The sequence below is a fragment of the Arachis ipaensis genome, chromosome B4, assembly GCF_059453495.1.
Source record: "Arachis ipaensis isolate K30076 ecotype BB chromosome B4, ASM5945349v1, whole genome shotgun sequence".
Classification (NCBI taxonomy): Eukaryota; Viridiplantae; Streptophyta; class Magnoliopsida; order Fabales; family Fabaceae; genus Arachis; species Arachis ipaensis.
The window spans coordinates 121048185-121056175 of NC_142439.1; the positions used below are offsets into that span (position 1 = coordinate 121048185).

At 28.7% G+C, this 7991-nt stretch overlaps 1 pseudogene; it reads right to left on the reverse strand.

Annotated features, from left to right (window-relative positions):
- Positions 1–1169: 1169 nt before the first annotated feature.
- Positions 1170–4056, reverse strand: LOC107636854 (protein LURP-one-related 15 pseudogene; annotated as a pseudogene).
- Positions 4057–7991: the final 3935 nt, after the last annotated feature.

The following is a 7991-nucleotide window of genomic DNA, read 5'->3' on the forward strand; positions in this document are numbered from 1 at the left end:
ATTATGTGGATAATGAAAGGTTTTAATCCTCAACAAGTCTTAATTCAAGGGAGGATGATAATAATATTACTGAACTTGCAGCTAATTCAATTAATTTTAACTTGAGAGAAGATATTTGAAATGATGTTAAGCTAATATTCAATAGCCAATAAAAATAAGCTGTAACTGATTATAGTTAAATGGTTTTCAAAAAGTGCTCATTTTTATAATTTTAGTTAGAGTGATAGAAAAATTTATTTTAGTTAAAAATCACTGCTAACAATAATAATTATCTCTTAACGATAGTTAATTTATTTACCACATTAAGTTAGATTTTAACAAAGTTAATTTTCTATAGCTATAAGTAGTGATAGCAACACTAGGTATTGTATTGTTCTATTTCAATTTTTAAGTTTTGTATTTATTTATATAAGTAATTCCTTTTCTCTTAATCTTTCTCTTCAATCTTATTATTCTTTTCTATTCTAATCAATTCCTTCTCCTAGCTAACAGCGTTCACACTATAGGAGAATTATATATGATGTATCGATTAGATCTTTAAAAGTTTAATAAGTTTAGTTGAACAATGTTATATAAGTTTAATAAGTTTAGTTGAACAATGTTATATAAGGAAAATGATAATATCACTTTTATTTTTGATAAAATCATTCTTTATATGAATTTTTTATATTGTATTTTGTATAAATTTGTAAAAAAAAAAAAGTGATATTATAAAAAAAAGTGATATTATTATTTTCTGTTATATAACTAATAAAATTTATCATTTATAGTAAATACTTGACTAACTATAATTTTATGTACTAAATTTTAAGTTTTAAATTCTAAATTATTAAATAAAAATAAAATATTGGTCAAAGTGTTATTTAATATTAATAAAATATGTTAGTTTTCAAACATTTCTCAGTTTAATTTACGGTTTAACTTTTTTTTAAAAATGTTTCGATAACAAGTGTCTTAAATACCTTCCTATAAAAGTTTAAATATCATCACTTAAATTTTCAAAGATCAATATTGTTAAAACACAAAAGTAAATGCATATATATTTTATTTTATTATTAAAAGTATTAAAATTTTGTCTTTTTAATAAAATCATTCAACTATTATTATATATATGTTCCTAACTAAAAAAAAAGAAATATTATAATTTGTGAACTATTAAAAAATTGTCTCTAATCGTCATGGTTGAGCTCATAAAGAATCATAATTATCGCCACAGCAAACCCATAATCAAAGTTTTGGCTCACAGAGATTGTGAAATTGTCTTTTCCAATGAGAATACTCCCAGCAGTGTGATGTTTTTTCATCTGCATGTGCAATTAACACCATAATATTCCGATGATTTCATTTAATGACTATGTAATATTATAAGAGTCACATATATCGTTAGAGTATTATAAATTAATAGTACTGTTAATAAAAATTTTTAAATATTTTATTTTAACAGATACACATTAATTTTATTAGAAATTAAATTTTGTACAATTTTTTATAATAATTTTTTTATTAATAATTTTAACATATGTCTTTAAAATACATATTAACTAAACTCATATTATACTAACTAAAATAAACAAAAAAAACAGTGAAACTTCAAATTGGTCATTAATAATTTTGTTTTGGTAAGATTAATTTTTAACAAAAAAAAATATATCGACTAATAAAATAGATTTCAATCTTTCAGAATATCAAACAAATTATTTTTTTAATAATTTTTAAAAATAAAATGTTAGTCTTTAATTTATTTTAAAAATAATAATATGGTTGGGATTAAATTTTTAAAAATTTAAAAAATAAAGAAATTGTGTTTTATTTTATTTAAAATTAGTTGATATAATATTTAAAAAAATAATTTTTCAATTTCTTTTTTAAGAATTAATTTATCTAAAGCAACAATTATTTAGAATCTATTTGAAGGGTTTGTTTAGGCACTATTTTCGAAAAAAAATTTTAAATGATATTTTTTTAAAAGATTTTTTACAAAAATAAAAGTAATTTTATGTTTAGATCTTTCATGTAAAAAGATCTTTTTAATGATCAATTATGTTTAGGTAAAAACAGATAAAAGTATTTTTTTGTTCATTTATTATGTGAAAACATCTTTTTTTTAAAAAAAAATCTTTTAAAAAAATATGTAAATTGCATCTTCTCAAAAAATATATTTTTTTATTTTTCTAGTGTTTTTATTTTTATTATTAAAAATTTCTCAAACACACTAAAAAAATTTTATTAAAAGAAATATTTTTTATCGATTTAATGACGCTTAAACAAGTACAAAATTACAAGTAATAATTCAATAAAGTAGCTAGATAGTTACAGTGAGAAATCAACCAAATTTTTTAAAATTACTGTATTTATCTTAAATTTAAATATTAAATTATAAATTTTTAATCTTAGTTCTTAAATTTATATAAAAACTAAAAATTTTTAACATTAAAAATAATAATTAATATTGACTATTTAAAATTAATTTTTTTATATTTTTCAGATAATTAAATGTGGCGGTGATAAATTAATTAGTCACTTACCGCGGCGGTAATAATGTCGGTCTCACCAACATAAATTGTGGCTGATCGTTCAAGAAAGCTACCTTTAACCTTGTAATCACAAACTTTTTCGTCGGTGTTACTGGCTAAGAACACATCCAATTTGGCAACATGTTGGACAAAGAAGGTTCGTCTTACGTTGAATATCAGATCTTTGTCTTTCACGCTGTCACCCCTAAAACATTGCCATCGATCATGTAGAGTCATCGTCTGCGCCATGGGAGTTATTATATGCATATAATATATAGATTAATTAGGATCTTTTCAGTTAGCTGAATAACTTTTCATTCATTTTTTCTATAATAATCGTTTGTTTTATTATAAATTAAATAAACTAGTTAGAAAAAAAAAACCAATTTTAGTCGATAAATAATTAAAATTTAATTTTGATCGACTATAAATATAAACTAGTTTTATACGTAGTATATTTAATTATGTAACGTCACATTAATAAAAATTATTACTTTTTAAATTGACCGCGTGAATGATTATCAATAAAAACGAATGTAATTGTACGACTATAAAATTTTTTTATAATAATGTATCAAAATTAAATTCAAATAATTATTGGAACATAGATAAATAATTCTGCTCACTCATTTTTTAAAATTAACTTTACATTTGTTTTCTCTCTCATGTAACAGAGAGAGACAGGAGAGAAGAAAATGAACCGCAAGAGAAATTGAAGATGATCAATTACAACTTACAAGCCTTTTATTCTTGGCTATAGCTGTTGTCACATGTACATTATATTGTGTGAGTAGTTTTCCTAAACTAATAAATTATTGGACTCATTTAATTGGATTTGGTAATTAAAAAGATTTATTCACCTAATACTATGGAAAAAAACACAAATAAGATACTATAGAACATAATTAATGTTAGCTTAGTTAAAAATAAATTAATCTTTTATCATATATACTAAATGGTGTTCCGACAACTGATAGAAAATTGTCATCGGAATTTGGAAGTTGCTGTGTTAGCGCATAAAGAGATAAAATATAATAAAGACTAAAAAGGAGATCATATCATATTTAAATAAAATAAATCTATTTTTTAAAAATAGTTTTAAACTCAAATAAAAATCTTGTTTTATAGAAATTAGTCAAATTATTAAACAATAATTTAAAAATAACTTGGCTACGTTATTATACCTAATAATTAGCTCGACTTTTTTTGGACGAGGGAAACAACAATCATGTAATTAAACAATTAAGGAGGAGATTAAGAGGAAATCAAAACAAACCTTGTGTCGGAGTGTGATGATGGTGTTACCCTGAGGATCTTTGATGACAATGCGGTCATGAAGGGACACAACATTGGACTTGACTTTGAAAACGAGGTTGTTATTGACATCGGTGACATCAAAGCAAGTGTCGCTTAATTTCACTACGTTCTTCACCAGGGTTAGATCCACTGCATGTGGAGCACAAAATTGGGGTCCAATAACGGCGTAGACGGTGGCGCCGGTAGAGCTAACGGATGGTGGCATATTAGGGTTATCCAGATACATAGCCATAAAAAAAACTGTGTATCAAATATGATATGACATCAAGCTGCTAAGGTTTTATTTCTTTGTGGTCTAATGGATGATGAACAAGAATGGGAAAAGTGAAAACTATTTTCAGGTTAGTTTCTATTGCTATAGATTTCAATTTACTATTTTTCCGGCGAAAGTTGAGTGATGGAATTGATTTATGGTTGGTCTTTTTTCTTTTGTAATATATGTTTTGTTTCGTTTTCCTTCTCTATTAGATGCTAGCCAAATTTGCTGAATTTTTTTAAATAAATAATTTTATTTACTAAAATACGTAATTTGTTTAATTATTGAAATCTATTATTTTACTTATGTCGTTTACACTGTAAATGATTTGGTTTTTATTTATGTCATTTACACGGTAAATGATTTGATTTTTAGTATATCTCGTTTACATTTAAACGAGATAAGACACATCACGAGCTATATGTATCACATTTCACTATAAGAAAAAGCTTGTTGGCACACTTTTTTCTTGTCACGCTTTTAAAGCGTGGCCAAAAGTGGTCAATAGCCACACTTTTATGAGGGTGACCACTAGTTTGTGATTTTACCACGCTTTTTTTGTCACACTTTAGAAAGAAATCAACACGCTTTTATGAGGGTGGCTACTTATTTGTGATTTGGCCATATTTTTTTTTGTCACGCTTCAAAAGCGTAGTCTTATAAAAAAACAGGTACGCTTTAAATCGTGACTAATTTGTCTTCTAATTGTCATATTTTTAAAGCGTGCCTATATCCTGTATTTATTTAGACACCCTACAAAAACGTACCAATAGAACCTCCAAAAAAAATTAATTTTCCACCCATTTTTTTCCAAACACTTTACTTTTTTCTATGTTTTCACTTTTAACCCTAGAAGTGATAACAGCCTCCCCAAACACTATGTTTTCAAATTCACTTTAACCCTAAAGAAGTCGTCGAAACCCAGCAATAGCTCGCCTTCATGTTCATCACATCCCTTCATCTAACCCTCGCACCTAGCCCTCTCTCTGTCACACCCTAAATGGCATTGTTTTGAATTAAAAAAAATAAAAAATATTAATTTTGAAACCTAACAACCCCAGATTCAGTTCGTCCTACTTCCTCCTCACTCCCACTACCAGTAGCAGCTCCGGCCCAGCAACGTTCTTTGCCACTATCGTCGGCGTTGACACAGACGGCGACGCTCACCTCGCCTGGGTCCCTCTGGCTTATTGCTACTACTACATCTCTATCGCTGAATTGCTGCCCAAAAATCGCCTGTGGCATCGCCTCTCTAATATCCATCGAATGACGCCTCTGCTTGCTTCTTCGACGATGTCATCGACGGTAAGCTCCTCGTCCTCTCATATGGCCTCTGTTCATCCCTAACCCTTGTTGGTCCTCGTCCTTGTCGTCGTCCTTATCACTAACTCCTCTGACCTCTGGCCTCTCACTGTTGGAGGATAGTGGAGCTCGTTGCTCTCACTTGGAGATGCAGTCAGTAGGGAGTTAGTGTAATAGCTAGTTAGATGTAAATAAATTTGGTTCAATGACTTTAATCAGATAAATAAATTAAATTAAAAAAGGCTTAATCAGTATCTATAAGAGTATTCTTATTATTATTTTGGTCATTGTTATAAATTGTTTGGGAAAACTGGTAAAGTCAAAAAGCATTCTTTTGATCATTGTTTTGATTTGTATACGTAGATTTACTTGCTTAGTTCACTTGTTCACCACCGAGCTTCAATAGTTTCCTGGTAACAGAATACAAATTCAGACTGATGCAGGTTGTAGATTGAAGAGGAACAATGTCTGCTCATTCAAGTTTTTTGGTTGTAAAAACCACTCTGTCTTTCTTTTTCTTTTCTATTTTTTAAAGCTCTGTGGAATTGTGTGTTAACTTAATGTGATATTTGGATAATACCAAGTTCAAATGGAAGCATGCTTGGTAAGATGTGAGCAGCAGTAATGTAACTATAAATGGTTTTGCCATTTTGAAAAAAAAAAGTAAGTTAAATATGTTGATAGTTTTTTGGTGTTTAAAGTATTTTCTTTTTGAAGTTTTATTGTTTGGAAATGTTACTTAAGAAATTCTTTTGTTGTATTGCCATGTGATAGTCTTTGAGAAACTAAGAATTGAAATTCTGCTACGTATGAAGTCGGGTTTACTAATTTTATTTTTTGCTTTAACATTATTGTTTAGGATAAGTTCACTAGATTGCTTGATAGGAGCAAAGAAAGTCCTAAAGCAGTAAAGCAACTTACTCGTCTTTTTCCCAATAGGGTGCCAATACAACTTCCTAAGGTATCACTTGTTAGATGAATTTAATTGTGCACTTTATACTGTTTCAAATTCACTGTCAAGTTTTTCTTTTTCCAATTCAGAGGTTTAGATTTTACCTTTCTCTATCTCCCTGTGTATTTTGCTTGTAGCTTAGTGGATGTAGTGTACTTTGTGAAAGAATTGTGTTTATGGCTTCTTTCTTGTGCTCTGGCCATGTATATGTTTCATGCTTTCATTGTAGTTTCCATTTATGCTTTGCAGAGAAACTAGTCAGCTTTACTACAATATTCATTTTTGTTCCATATCTTATGCAATTTTCTGTTTACATTGCTAATGAAACTTCTATTTGTGTCAATTTCCTATATTCTAAAAGAAATTTTGCTATGCAATAATGTATATATACGCCTTGAGGGAGAAGGGGAAAAAAAAGGAAAAAACTTCTAAAAACTTGTGTAAATATGTTCTAGTTAAGTACTATGCTATTACTTTTTTTGAGGAGGGGGAAGGGGAGGGTTAACTTTTGTTCTCCCTGGACACTAAGAAATCTTTTATATACTTTCACTATATTTGTAGAGGACCAAGCCATGGCTCCCATGGCAGAATTATCCTCGCATTTGAAGATAACGGGTCTTCAAAAATTGGATTAGGTTAGATAGATCAATTCCATATGGCAATGATCTTGGAGGCCTTTGTGAAGGCAATTGCAGATACTTTTGTTCCAGTGATTCTCTTTGTCTGTTTGGTGTTTCTTTGGCAAGCATTGTCATTTTTATGCCATATTTGTGTTTAAAATTCATTGATGATTTATATTGCAGCTAATCAGTTACTGTGGGATGGTTCTGGAGGAGATGACTTTGACAAGATTACAGTTAATTGTCTCGGCTCTTACATGAGATTGTAAGACGTTAGCATCCTTTAGTGATTTTTTTTAATTGCATGTATAGGGTGTCTCCAATCAGAGTAAAAGTGTTGCACTAGTTGTTTTCATTAAAGATGTTGAGAAGGCAATCATTGGTAATTCAGACATTCTGAAGAGTAAACTTGAAAGCTTACCACAAAATGTTGTTGTAATTGGATCATATACCCAGCTCGATAGTCGAAAGGACAATGTGCTGTTTGATTATTGTATTATGTTAGCTAACTTCTGTTTTAGTGATCTAATGAGTTTTGAGAATATATTGCTTCTGATTTTGATGGCTCAATCTTTATGTTTCCAGACCACACATGCTGGCATTCTATAAACAAAGCTTGGGGCCAATCCAGCAGCATTACTTGGTCTTTCTTTTCCGGTAAAATAATATTAGCCTTTCCTTGATGTACCTTGATTCACGTAGTCATGATATGGAAATGATAAATACTCACACTACTTTATATGCACTTTTACTAGGTGTCATTAGTGTGGCAAAGTAAACTTTTTTCAAATCTTTGTGACAAATGTTTTCCTGAACAATTAATTGCTTTGTTTGGTTAAGGATTGGTTTTCTTGAGCTTTGGCATGATTAAAAAATACAACATTTGGTTGAGTGAGTAGCTAAAATGTAGCCTAATCCACTAAATTGAGGCATCTATATATATATAGGCTTAATTTTGGCTATTAACTACTTAAAGGTACTGATAAGTGATGACCTTATAGAAAATACCTTAGTGAAATGTTACATGTAAG